At 40.6% G+C, this 12,784-nt stretch overlaps 1 protein-coding gene across 7 annotated transcripts in view; it reads right to left on the bottom strand.

The window, feature by feature from the left end:
• CALD1 (caldesmon 1) overlaps positions 1–12,784 on the bottom strand; it is a 162,338-nt gene that overhangs the window by 139,349 nt on the left and 10,205 nt on the right. The gene's annotated exons all lie outside the window — the stretch shown is intronic.

The following is a 12,784-nucleotide window of genomic DNA, read 5'->3' as shown; positions in this document are numbered from 1 at the left end:
GGATAGCACAGAGTAAAGGCTGCAATCACTCAGCCATCTCTCTGCAGGCCCAGTCCAAAGCACAAGTGGTGATGACAAGACAAACACACTTGTAGGATACCGCAGGCCACCAGCCCTGCATGAAGGTACATGAAGTCATGGACGTGCTGAAGTGCCTGACATTTACAGGGAGACATCTGAAAATGGTGATGAAAGATGCAGCAGAGAAGCCTATGCAAGCACTCATTTGGAAGTGTAACTTTGAGTCACAGAAGAGCAAGTTAGAAATGTGTCCTGGAATCCTACTGAGAAATCAAGACACAAACTCATGGGCGGAGAAAATGGAAGCAAAAGTACTGAATACACAAAAAAGATGAAAAATTCTACATTAGATTTGGGTCTGTCTCAAACTAACCCAAGTATTCAGGTGAAAATTTCCTTCTAAAGACTCATATGATGGCAGATCCACCTTCTGTCATTTTCCATGAGGTTCACACTGAGCCAGTTAATCACAGTCAGAGCAGAAGTCTGATACTCTGCCACAATGTGTCCTACCCAGGACATGAACTCTGGAACACTGACCTGGGGCCAGAGTCATAGAAATGCATTCAACATATTACACTGTACATATTTTAATGCTTTTCAATTAAAAAAACAAAACAAAAACCCCAAAAAACCCCACCAAATAACAACCAAACCACAAAACCATGCTCCTAACTTTCACAAAAAACAATTTTTGTTTTCTGTGCTTACCAAAAAATTTTTTTAAAAAGGCAGAACTACAACCAGACCTATCACAGAAGACAGCAAGTCAATATTGCCCACATACAGTTTACAGAAAAATACAAGACAAACCTTTGTTACTAAAACACTGATGATGAATAGGAAGATAGTGTGGATAGCCATCAAAAACTTCTGGAGAGCAGAGACTTATACAAAAATATACATGTAACATCATATGTTGCACGTATATTTTGCACTTGCACTACTTTTTTCCCCTCAGGACTTTAAAGTGTAGTTATTTGCTTTTGGGGCATTGAAATACATGGGGAAGGGGATGGGGGTGGATTTTCCAATCACTTTTTACCATCAGGTTTGTGAAGTGTCCATGCTAAACAGGAAAAAATTATTTTCCACCAGATGGAGCAGTGCCACAATTAACAAAATTGCTGCTACTAGTCTAAAATATACTGAATAACATCCCACCTAAATGGAAATAAAACAGCCTTCAAAACCTGTGGTAAACAGTTTATCACCACCAGCAGTGCCCAGAGATGGTATTTCTGATTTCAGTCCCATGGCTCTATCATTCCAATCACCTATAATCTTCAGTTCATCCCTTCCTATCCTTTTTCACAGCTTTATTTCAGACTGGTTCTTCAAAAATCTGCGCCCATCTTCTTGGTTTCTGTCCGTCCTCCCTGTCACTCTTGACAGCTCTGCCCTCCTTCCTCCGTCTCATCTCAAACTTGCAGATCCAATGCGATCTTCATTTCTTCCCCTCATTTCCTCCCACTTTCAAGCCTCTTGCTAAATTCCATCATTTCTCATAATTCTTTTCTCTTAGCCCACCTCAGGAATATTAATGCAAACCTGGGGGGGGAAAAACCCACAAAAATAATAAAAAGACCCTAAACCACAAAACTCACAAAATTTTCTGATTCTTCATAATATCTGCTTTACTTTGCAACCTTCCCGACTTACTTGGCTTTGTAAGTGCCAAAAAAAACCAAAAAAACCAAAAAAAATCAGCCTTCTCTTTCACACCCATTTTCTTACCATATAACACTTCAAAAAAAATACCAAAAAAGTCATCCACCCTGGCTGGTGGATGTACAGAGTAAGCATGTAAACATTCTAAAGGAATGGGGCTTGGTTTCTAGCTCAGATCCACATTGTCTTATAAAACTGTTGATCAGCTGTCACTAATTTGATCTCTTGATAAATATCTAGTGGAGGATAGTATTTCTTTATTCCTAGACTCTAGAAACAAACCTAACATGGAAGGCACAGATAGCTCAAAGTAAATCCACTCCATTGTGCATGTTACATATAAAGCAAGCATTAAACAACATTTTCTTGTTCTGTCACTGAGGTGCCTGCTGTCTACTGACACACTGAGTGACCCAAGAACACATTTAGTACCTATATCATGATTAGTTATCCAAACAGCTTGCTCTCCTTCTGGAGATGCAGCAGATCAATGCATCTCACTTATATAAACTCATTTTTCTCCAGTGGATGTGAGGCATTAAAGTGAAGTTAAATCTACAATAAACTCCAGCTTGAAAGAAGTGGAATTCAGAAAAGAAAGAACTCATGAAAGAACCCCTTCAGAAAAAGCCTCTAGAGTGTGTGCCTTGCTGGTTATCCCCAGTTTCTGGTTCCTTAATGCATGGGACCTCAAAAACCATTTTGCAATAGTCCAACAACAGCCTTCACATCTGGTGTGTAGCAGCTCATTTTCCACACATTTTATGTTGTGTTTCTTGTCTTTGCAGCCATCTCTGATCACTTTTCTGTGACAGCTCCAGACAGGCTCGATAGCACAGTTTATTAACCATTGTAACAAAATTATTCCTGTTGGAATTTTAATTAAACAAGCTCAATACTCCTGCTGCAGTAGATTTGCACTTCAGGGGCAGTCAGAAAAGTTCCAACTTTGTGTAATGGGAATTTTGACCCTGTGCACACATAATCCCCAAATCAGTTTTTAGATAGAACTTGGGGGGACTTCTGCTACAAGAAAGAATTTTAAAAAAAAACCCAAAACTGTGGGCTCTGTGACATAAGGCAGATGCCACATTTTCTTACCACCACCAAGAGAAGAATCAACCAAACATTGTTCTTCACCCTGAGCACAAAAATGTGTGTCTAATTTACTTGTCTGGTTTCAGATTCCAGCTATTGCACAGGATTTTCTCTGCTAGAATCACAGAGCCAGTTAGTAGCCAATATCTGTCCCCAAGGAGGTACCGAGATTTGATTTTTAGAGTCTTCTATATTGTTCATACACAGAACATACAGTCCTTCATTCCATTTTTCTTGTTCCTTAATATATGATTCTGGTTTTGGCTGCATTTCAACAATTTATCTGAACAGAGCCACTTTATTGAACGGTACAGATTGCACTCTACAGCTGCCTTATCTTCATCACCCTCCTCATCCTGGTATCCTCTATGCTTTTTATCTCAATTCTAAGTAGCAGCAGCTGTAATGTCACCCAGTAGTGACTCTCCTTCACTTCTGCTCCTCACTTCATATTTTTTCCCTGAGTTTTCTAGTTCTGGAGCCCTGTAACAACAACTGTTCAAAGAGACCAGCGTGCCTGGCACACCTTTCCCAAAACCACGTTGGAATTCCACAGGGACCGTCTGCCCAAGGATCACCAGGCAGAAACACTGACAGAGAGGGCCAGGCCTGCCCTGCTGCCCCATTCCTCAGGGATAATCCCAGAGGAGCTGGGGCATTTTCATGCTGCAAAGGAGTGTTTATGGGAGTTACAGCTTGCAGGAGTACAGCCACAGCATGCTCTGTTGACCTTGGAAATTATCCCACCATTGATTTTATGGACAAAGCTTCCACGCCCTGCCTCTCCCACCACCCCCACGCTGTAAAAATCTTTTTCAGTATGGGATGTGGATAAAACATTTTTCTCTCCTTGTTACAGTGTGTTAATTTTTCTTCCTTTTCTAATTAATTGTTTTTAAAATTGTAAAATTAACAGCTAGACAAGCGGCAAAATTTTTTAGGTATGGGACAGGGCAGACCACAGAATTTCCACAACCACTAAGTTCAAGGAATCTCTAAAATATCATTCCTGCATGTAATTGGCAAGAATGTGGATAAATGCAAATATTTGATAAGTACTTGTATTTTTCCCTACGGTTTCAAACACAACAATGAAACTGGAAGCACTTGGAGCATTCCCAGCACCAACTGGACACTCTTAACCTCTAAATTCTCCACTATATAAATGTGTCATGGGCTTGCTGAGTAGATGTTTATATGCACTTCCTGTTTCAGTGCTAACTTTTTCATTACTGGAAAAAAAAACCAGAAGCTCTCTAACCCCTTGGGAATCATTTTCCATTAAAGAGGCTTTAGAAAGACCATTTGTTTTTTCAGATTTGGAAAGAAAACCCAAGTGAATGTGTATTTTGAGTATCTTTACTCATTTTACAATAACAGTCCAGGGCTGTATGGCTGGAAAAATTTGCAAATTTATTTTTACTAATCTACCTCATGACACCTGATGAGGCTTTGCACCAATGGAACACAATTTCCTTAGACAGGACCCTGACAGTTTTTCACTTGCTCACACAAACAGTTGTTATAAATGAGCAGCCCTTCCAAGAGCACAAAAAAGGCCAAGCATTGTGTGAGAATGAATCCTGCACACATCCCTTCCCACTTCCTAACAGCTGGGCTCTCCCAGGGCAGGAGGGAAGTCTGATAAAAGCTCCTGTTTGGGCTATTTCTTCTAGAAAGAAAATTAATTTCATTTCAACACTGCTCATCCAGTACTTCTAACCAGCCAGCTTCCAATAAATTGTATTTTTCAAGAAACATAACATGAAAGACCAGGCCAAGTACTGGGGTAGAGCTCACCATTAGCCTGTTTTGTCATGATAGAAATCAGAGGACGTGGGACAACCAGGAACTGAATAATAGAAAAGCTTGCTTAGTACAAGTAGAAACTTCTTTTTATTACTGCCCTAGGCTTGCCAGTAATGGAGAATCATTGTAGAAAGAATTAGAAATCTAAAAAGACGTATGAAGGACAGCAGTAAATCCACAATCTAAAATAACTCAGTGGATACTGTTTTAAGGAACTATTCCAGATCACAGCATTCAGGAAAATTCTTAGGTGACCAGATTTCAAAGGGAGGATAAACTGAAGGAAAAGAGGAGAAGTTAAGACATGAGTTGGTGATTTAAGCATCCCCATCTGGACCAATATTCTGTCTTTACTTATTTCACTGCAGCCAGAGTAAACTGTTTTAAAGCATGCATCTGGATTTCTACCAGTGAAAGCTAAAAAAAGAATGTCTGCTTTTCTGAAGTGTGATCTCTGAAAAACCCTACTTCCAAAACGCCACTTCACTTTAGCTGGTTCATGCTTTTAGTGGTGCTTTCAGGAATAACAGTATTACCTTCAGCTGGCTCACAATGTGACACCTTCACATTTGAATATCTGTACCAATCACCTATCAATCATTCACTGCAGCCTTTTCGCTTTAGATTTTCTTTACCCTGCCAGCAACCATCATGCAATTTCTCATCGGCTAGGCAGAAGAAATATCTGAAGGGATGAAAGCCTTGGATAATATTTGAATATGTTTAGCCAAGTGCAAAAATTTGTCCAACAATGGGAAGTTCCGCATTTAGAGGAATTATTCTAATTATTCCATGAAAACAACAAACAGTAAGTTGCTTCAAAAGTAAAGAAGCCAGATGTCCCATACAACCACAGCCATGTCTAAGTACATGCATTATAATAAATTCTTCTTTTCTCTCCGGGGGGATCCCTTGAGTTTATGTCACTGTTTCACAGCACTGCAGGTTTCACTCTTTCAGCAGAACATTGCAAACACCCCCAGTGATGGTGACTGTGAGAGGTGACTGCAGCATCACAAACTGAGGGAATCCAGGGCTGGTGAAAGATGCTGGCTGTGAAATCCTCTATTTAGAAAAAAGTTACAGCAGACACTGAGCAACACAGATTTCATTATGCTTCCCTAAAGACACCTAAGTCCTGAGCAGCAATCTAGTAGAGATTAGAATGAATATGCACAGGTGTAGTGGAAAAATATGTCTTCAGTTCTGAGCTGAAGAGCATTTCCTGAACACTGCTGGAATATATTGCTTTGTGTGCCTTAAATCACTGTGAACTGTCAGACAGCAACAACTCTCAGTAATTTCTGACTTCAGCTGGATCTGACCCTACAATTCTGCATCACACTGTGCCTTTCAGTGCCCAGAACCTCAAGTCATGTAGTCTCATTTAGCAGGTATCTCTCTGAAAATGAGTAATAAGGCTAAACTACCCAATTAAGAACTGACACCTGGATTGTTTCCCCTTTTAACCCAATAACTGATCCCAAAGAGCTGCAATGGGGACTTTTCTGCCCAATTACAGAATGCCACCCAAACCCATGAAGGAGGAAGAAGGAGCATGAAGAAACAACCCAGGACAACACCCTGTGTCCTTCATCTTGCTTCCATCCACAACACACTAAAAATCCCAAAACCTCAATTTCTCACCAAGGGATCACCTACACTGCTCTCTATAATCCATTTCACACTTTCGTGGATTCCTGTCTGTCTTGGAGTCTGGGAAACTTTCTCCATGAATGAGGGTCAGAGCCAGTGCTGCCCTGGAGGTCAGGGCACCCCAGAGCAGACAGAGGAATATTCCCTGTGCTCTGGGTTTCCACAAGAGCAGGAACTGCACATGGCTCCCATGCAGGCTAACTAAAACAGGGATAAAGCACTTTGCTGCTCCACACCATCCCTTTTCTGCCTCCATAACCCCAAGGAGTTACAATCCTGCAATAGTGGGACTAGATCTACTGAGCTTTCTTTTAACAGATAACACAGAGTTTATCCTCCTTGCTGTTTGAATGTATTTTTCACATTCTTTTCAGATGGGAGGACCCAACGGGCAATAAAGTATCTGTTCTAATGTCACATAACTTGTCATTTCCAGTCTCCTACCCAGAAAATCTACTTTTTCCAATCACACACTGGCATAGAAGCAAGATCTGTGATGAGCAAACTTCAATGAAGCCACATCAGTGAGGAGGAATCATGGATTGATTTGATCCAGGTCATGGAGGCTAGACATTGCCATACTTGTTCATTTTATTTGTTTTAATTTTTTTTAGTCAATGATACCAACTACAAATTTTCATACACACACTCCAAGCTACTGTCCATCAATATAACTCCTATTAAACCTCCTATGCATCCACAGAAATTAGGTTTGTGTAAAATAAAAACCAAAACAGATGCCCAAGAGATGTAAATCAGTAAAGACCTACTGATGTTACAGTGATTTATAGAGCCCAGGAGCTCAGCTCAGCCAGGCTTTCTGCATTTGGCATTCTCAGAGCTCACACAATTCCCTCCCTTCCCCTCCTCAGATTCCCATCAAATGCAGCCCTGTAACAGAGCTGTTCTTTTCCCAACTTGGCTCCAAGTCATGGCTGCAGCTCTCAATAGTATATAACCTGTCAAGATAAAATATGTTTGGGGACATGCAATCTCTACTGAGCATTTTATTGACTTAACTCCACCATTTCTGAAAGGCAGCCAAAATTCTTTAAGGTTTTTAAATGACTTTGTTTGCTAAATATTATCCATGGATAGATATAAGAACACAAAAATCCTCAGTTGTTTGTGTAATTTGACTTATGTCCCGTGCATTGCCCATCATGATATATTAATTTTCTTTTGCAAGCAAACAAAACAAATGCCAGCTACAAGTTGCTTGGGACCTACACAATGCAGAGTTATCCTGGGAACCATTCACAGCAGGAATTTTGCCTGCATAATAGCTGCAGGTCATTCAGAAACTACAGCTTTGCTTCTTATAAAAAAAAAAAGGGCAACCCAAACCAAAACAAAAATCCCCACAAAGTTCGGGCTTTCACTGCAGCTTTTATTTCCAGATGCTGCATGAGGTCCAGGATGGTTAAGATCAAGATATAGAGTTGTTAATGATGCCACAAAAACACTCCCAATAACATCTCACAGGAGACAAATGACTCTTGGAAAGACCAGAATATGTGAGAACAAGAGTGAGGCCACCTCTCAGGAAGATCCCACAGGTACTCTTGTCCTGTACCACACCCTGGCTACTCAAAGACAGTTGTTCCTAAATGTTAAGCATCCCAGAAAGCAATTCTAAAAACCCTAATGCTCTAAATTGAGCCTGAAACTGTAAACCTAATAATTTGCTCCAGTTGTTTCAATTAGTGATCTAAAAATCAGTTGTTCCACATTACTTCAATAGGTGTTCTTTGTGAGGAGGAATTGAAAACTGCTCAAGTGGAAGAACTAGAAACCTGCAAGATCAAAGAGCAGGAGCAGAAAAGTTTAGCAGTTGATGATAGCTTTATCTACCTCTAGCTCTTGGTAGGCATCCCTTGAGTAAATAACATCACAGTGCACTTGTCACTTCCAGGACGCCTCTCATTAAAGACCTTCCTGGGCCCTAATTAAGCCTCAAGCCACAGCATTCCTGTGAAAAATAGCTGCTGAAATTTCCAAAAGGTCAGAAACAAGTGTGCTCTTATGGCAGATTAATAAGGTTCTGTCTACAAGAGGAAGTGACACCAAAGTCTGGAGAATAAAGAAGAAACCCACACCAGTGCAAGCAGTGCTTTGTGCCAGGGCCCTGACCAGAGAGAAATCTTGTCCAGCCTTTCATGTTCTTATTTTTACCATAGAAATCACTGGCCAAAGCTGAAAAGCTTTGCTGCAGTCAGCCCTTCATCTCTGTGCTACTGCAGAAATCTCAAATATGTTTGCTAAATAAGTAAATAAGGAAAAAAGGGCAAAAATTCTGCTAAAGCAAAACAAAAGCAGCAGCAGTGATGGAGTGCAAGAGTCCCATCTCCTGCTCTAGCAAACTCCCACCTTGAAAGAGATCAGTCACAGCTCAGTGTTCTTCAAGATTTTATCAAGTGTTCAATTTTGAAGCTGCCCACTTAACTACAGTTTTACCAGAGATTTCAAAATTTGAAAAAAACTACTCTCAGTAAGATGCTTTAAACAGAAGAAAAAAAGTGGGACGAAGCGTCAGAGGTCAGATCTTCAAGTCTGTTTAGTTCACTTTAATGCACACACAGAAGAATGCAAAGCAATAATTTTTCTGCTCCAGTCTGCCTGCAAAGCACAGCCCAAGCCATCACCTCTGTCTTCTGACACTGGGCAGCCAAAACAGGTACCTCAATGTCAAACCTGGCCAGCTGTAACACATTTGCCAAAGTAATTACATTTATTTTTACAGATTACATGGGTTTAGGTTTCACTTACTGATGCACCAGAAAATCAGAACTTTCAATTTTGCAGCTCAAGTTCAGCACTGTTGTAATCAAAGACAGCAGCAAGTGCCTAAAGCTGCTAACCATACACACATTTTAGGAACTGAAATACTGCAGCTAGCATGTACTACAGGATCTATATTTCTTATCTGATGGCTCAAAGTAACTTTTCTCTTTTTCCTTGCCACATTACCAAAGCTACGATCATTAGACAGCAATTACCTAAATGTTTAAATCTTTGGTCTTTGTCAATTGAAGCCTTTCTCAAGCTACATAAATTTATTCACAAGAAATTATGTTATTCTGAGCTTGATGTCAACAGCTGAAGGTCCTAACAAAATCAGGTATTTGTGGCCATGGATCAGTGACTGAGCTGTTTGAAGACAGAACAGCATTCAAAAATAACATTTTAGGTCCCCTCAGTGAGCACAACTAGAATCTAGGAAATGTGAAGCCACAGAATGGATTCAGATGGGTGCAAGTCAAGGGCAGGCACACATTTCTTTCAGTCTGCATCAGCTGTTAGCAGGAGAAGAAATGCTAAAATAATATTGAGCAAGAAAAAACTGACAAAAATCCCCACAACAGCCAGAGCTGCTCTTTTAGGACAGGAACTCCCAATCCAAATGATGACAATTAAAAGTTCCTAAGAGCACTGTTTTGGGGAAGTCCAGATTGTATTGTGCATGTGCCATGGGACAACCCAGAGGAGGAATGACTACTTTCATTCTGGAAGTTTATTTTACATTTCATTCAAAGCTGCTGGAAATATCATCCCCATGGAGTACAAACAGGAGAATGCCTACAACTTCTGATGTGCAATTCCTCCAAAGGTATTTCACTGAATATTTTCTGGCAGGTTCCAAAGCAGACCTTTTTCTCTAGAACTCTTTATTTAGTAATCTAGTGAACACAGAAGCTTTTTTTCAATCTTAAGGGAGAGGGGAAACAATTGCTTTCTTTGCACCACCTTGAGATATATTCTGTGGAATAACAAACAGTTAGAAATTAACGTCACCAGAGGTAAACCTGGACATAGATTGCTCTGGTTTCAATGCAATAAGCAGTATATTGCTACAATATAATTCCCAAAATCTATTTAAATAAAATGTCCACAAGCTTCCTATTGCTGTGATATTAAACCAGAAGTAGCAGAGATCAATAAAGTAAATCAAAACACATCCAAAATAAAGCAATCAGGTAAAAGAGAAAGCGGTCTGGGATAGCACTGTCCTTCAGTTTCACACAAATCAGCTTTTTTTGACACTCTTAGCACAGCTGGCACATCCCAAAGTTCTGAACTGGTACCCTTGCCCTGATAGGGGGAAATTGGATGAGAGCACAGCTCGCTCCCCAAAACAGATTTTAGGGATGCATTGAAAAGGTGAGTATTGGGTGGTGAATTAACTTGATTTTTTCAATATAATACAACAGTTCAATATTTAGTCCCTTAGATTTGTAGGATAACAGCTTGCTTCTCTTCAATCTCCTTTGTTTCTATTCCTTAAAAAGCAAAACAAAAAAAACCAAAAAACCAAAAAAAATCCCACAAAACAAAAATAAGTTCCTGATGTCACCTAAGGAGATTATTAAGCTTGACAAAGCTTCTTACAGTGGGAATTTGAACTTAAAATTGGCCATCCCAGTCAGAATGTTTTTGCACAATGCTTATTGTAGGTTACATTAAAATGGACTGGAACAAGATTCAGCTGGTGTTTTCCGTATAAACATGGTAAACCACTAATTGCATTTTTTTAACAAAGGAAAAATGTATAAACAAATTCCACGTGCAGAATCAGTGATTTCAGCTGGGTGGAATTCTGCAAATGCCTCTCCTCATCAAGCAGCCAAGTTGGGTAGCCACTGGTGTCTTTATGAATGCTGAATAGGAGCATTATGTTCATACAGAAAATGCATCTGTGGAAAGAGGACAGGTCATCTTTCACACACACAGGAGCACCAACACAAGTGGAATGTGTTTGTTTTCTACTACTCATAGAAATGTCAAAATGTAATTTATAACTAAGATACAAACGAGACATTCTCTCTCATCAAAATGGCCCTTCAGTTGAAGCCAATTGCACCTGTATAAATGCAAAGTCACATGCAGTACATGAAGATTTTCTTTATGGTACTTCAGAGATACTTTTGTGCTCCTTTGTGCAGCACCAAAGCTGGATGAGAAACAGCTGCTCGCAGGTACCCTCCTGTCCTTCTGCCATAGAGGTGCTCCAGCAGAAAATTCTGTGTGGCAGTACCAGTACTGAAGGCGCTTGAGACATTAATTCATGTCTGGACTCAGGTGTTGATTATTTCTTACCAGTAAAGCAGTCTCACTACTGCAAGTTCAGCAGCAAGGCACAAAATGGCCAACAATCTCTTGATACAAGGTCTTTTAAGACTAAGCTATCCAATTAAGAACTGACACCTGGATTATTTTCCCTTTTACCCCCAATAACTGATCCCAAAGAGCCCCCAATGGGGACTTCTCTGCCCAATTACAAAATGCCACCCAAACCCATGGAGAAAGAGGAAGAATGAACAACCCAGAACAACACCCTGTGCCCTCCACCTTGCTTCCATCCACAACATACTAAAAATCCCAAAACCTCAATTTCTCACCCAGTGATACACCCACACTACTCTCTATAATCCATTTCACGCTTTTGTGGATTCCAGTCTGTCTTGAAGTCTGGGAAACTTTCTCCATGAATGAGGGTCAAAGTCTTCTCTCATTAACTTTCCACATGACCTTGGCCATTTTTGTCTCAGTTAAAGAACCTACAACATGCACAGTGTTTAGCACATACCAAATTGAAATTCTGCCTCGTGAGTGCTGTTCAACTAAAGGCAATATTAAAATAGAAATATGGGGTGGTTTTTAAGACAGAAGAATGCTGGAAGCAAGCAGAAGAAAAGGATTTCTGTGCTGTATTCAAACATGAGCTCTCCCACTGGAGTTTCTCTCCCAGCAGCATTGAATTTCCTCAGGGGGAAGATCTAGGGAGAGCTAAAAAATCTCATCTCAAATGCTTCCAGCAACAGGCTCTCTACTTTGTGCTGCCACTGTGAAGCTGGCAGGAGTCATTCCTGCCTGGTGCAGAACTGCATCTACGTGAAACAAGTTGGTGATCTCAGACCAATTATGTAAGAACGCATTTCAGCACCACCACTGGAAATAATTAGCAGTTGTATGAGCCACGGGGACACCAGCTTCTGCTGTGTTTTTTCTGTGGACAATATAATTAGCTTTGGCTCAGACACTGAGCACTTAGAAACCTGTAATAGGCTGAGAAGAGGCTTGTAACCCCACTCTCTAAAAGCTTCCTTTAAATAAGCAGATAGGGCCATTTAAAACATTCTCTACACTTTATTGCCTTCCCCCCCCTCAATTTTGGGCTACAGATCAAGCTTAATTACCGTCATTCTGCTTTCCTTCAAGTCCTCAAGGAAAGTTAACACTACTGAATTCCATGGTCTTAAAAACATTTTCCCTCCATCACAGGGAGTGCGCAGCATCAGCTGCAAACCACGTTACTGCGAAACTCTACACCACACACCTGAAAACATCGCTGCCTCAAACACTGAGCAAAGCAAAAAGCATCTGAAACCAGTGTTTACACTGGTGGGAAACGCTGCTAAAACCAACCCTGCACCTACAGCACAACATCTCAAAGCTCACGCCCAGGCTCTGGCTCCAGGTGTGCCTGACCTCAGGTGCTGCTGCACAGAAGAGCAGCAAGCAGGGCTAC

Source organism: Zonotrichia albicollis, chromosome 4 (genome assembly GCF_047830755.1).
Source record: "Zonotrichia albicollis isolate bZonAlb1 chromosome 4, bZonAlb1.hap1, whole genome shotgun sequence".
NCBI classification, from domain to species: domain Eukaryota; kingdom Metazoa; phylum Chordata; class Aves; order Passeriformes; family Passerellidae; genus Zonotrichia; species Zonotrichia albicollis.
Note: the sequence above shows the minus strand (reverse complement) of the source record. Positions and strands in the feature narration are given on the sequence as shown.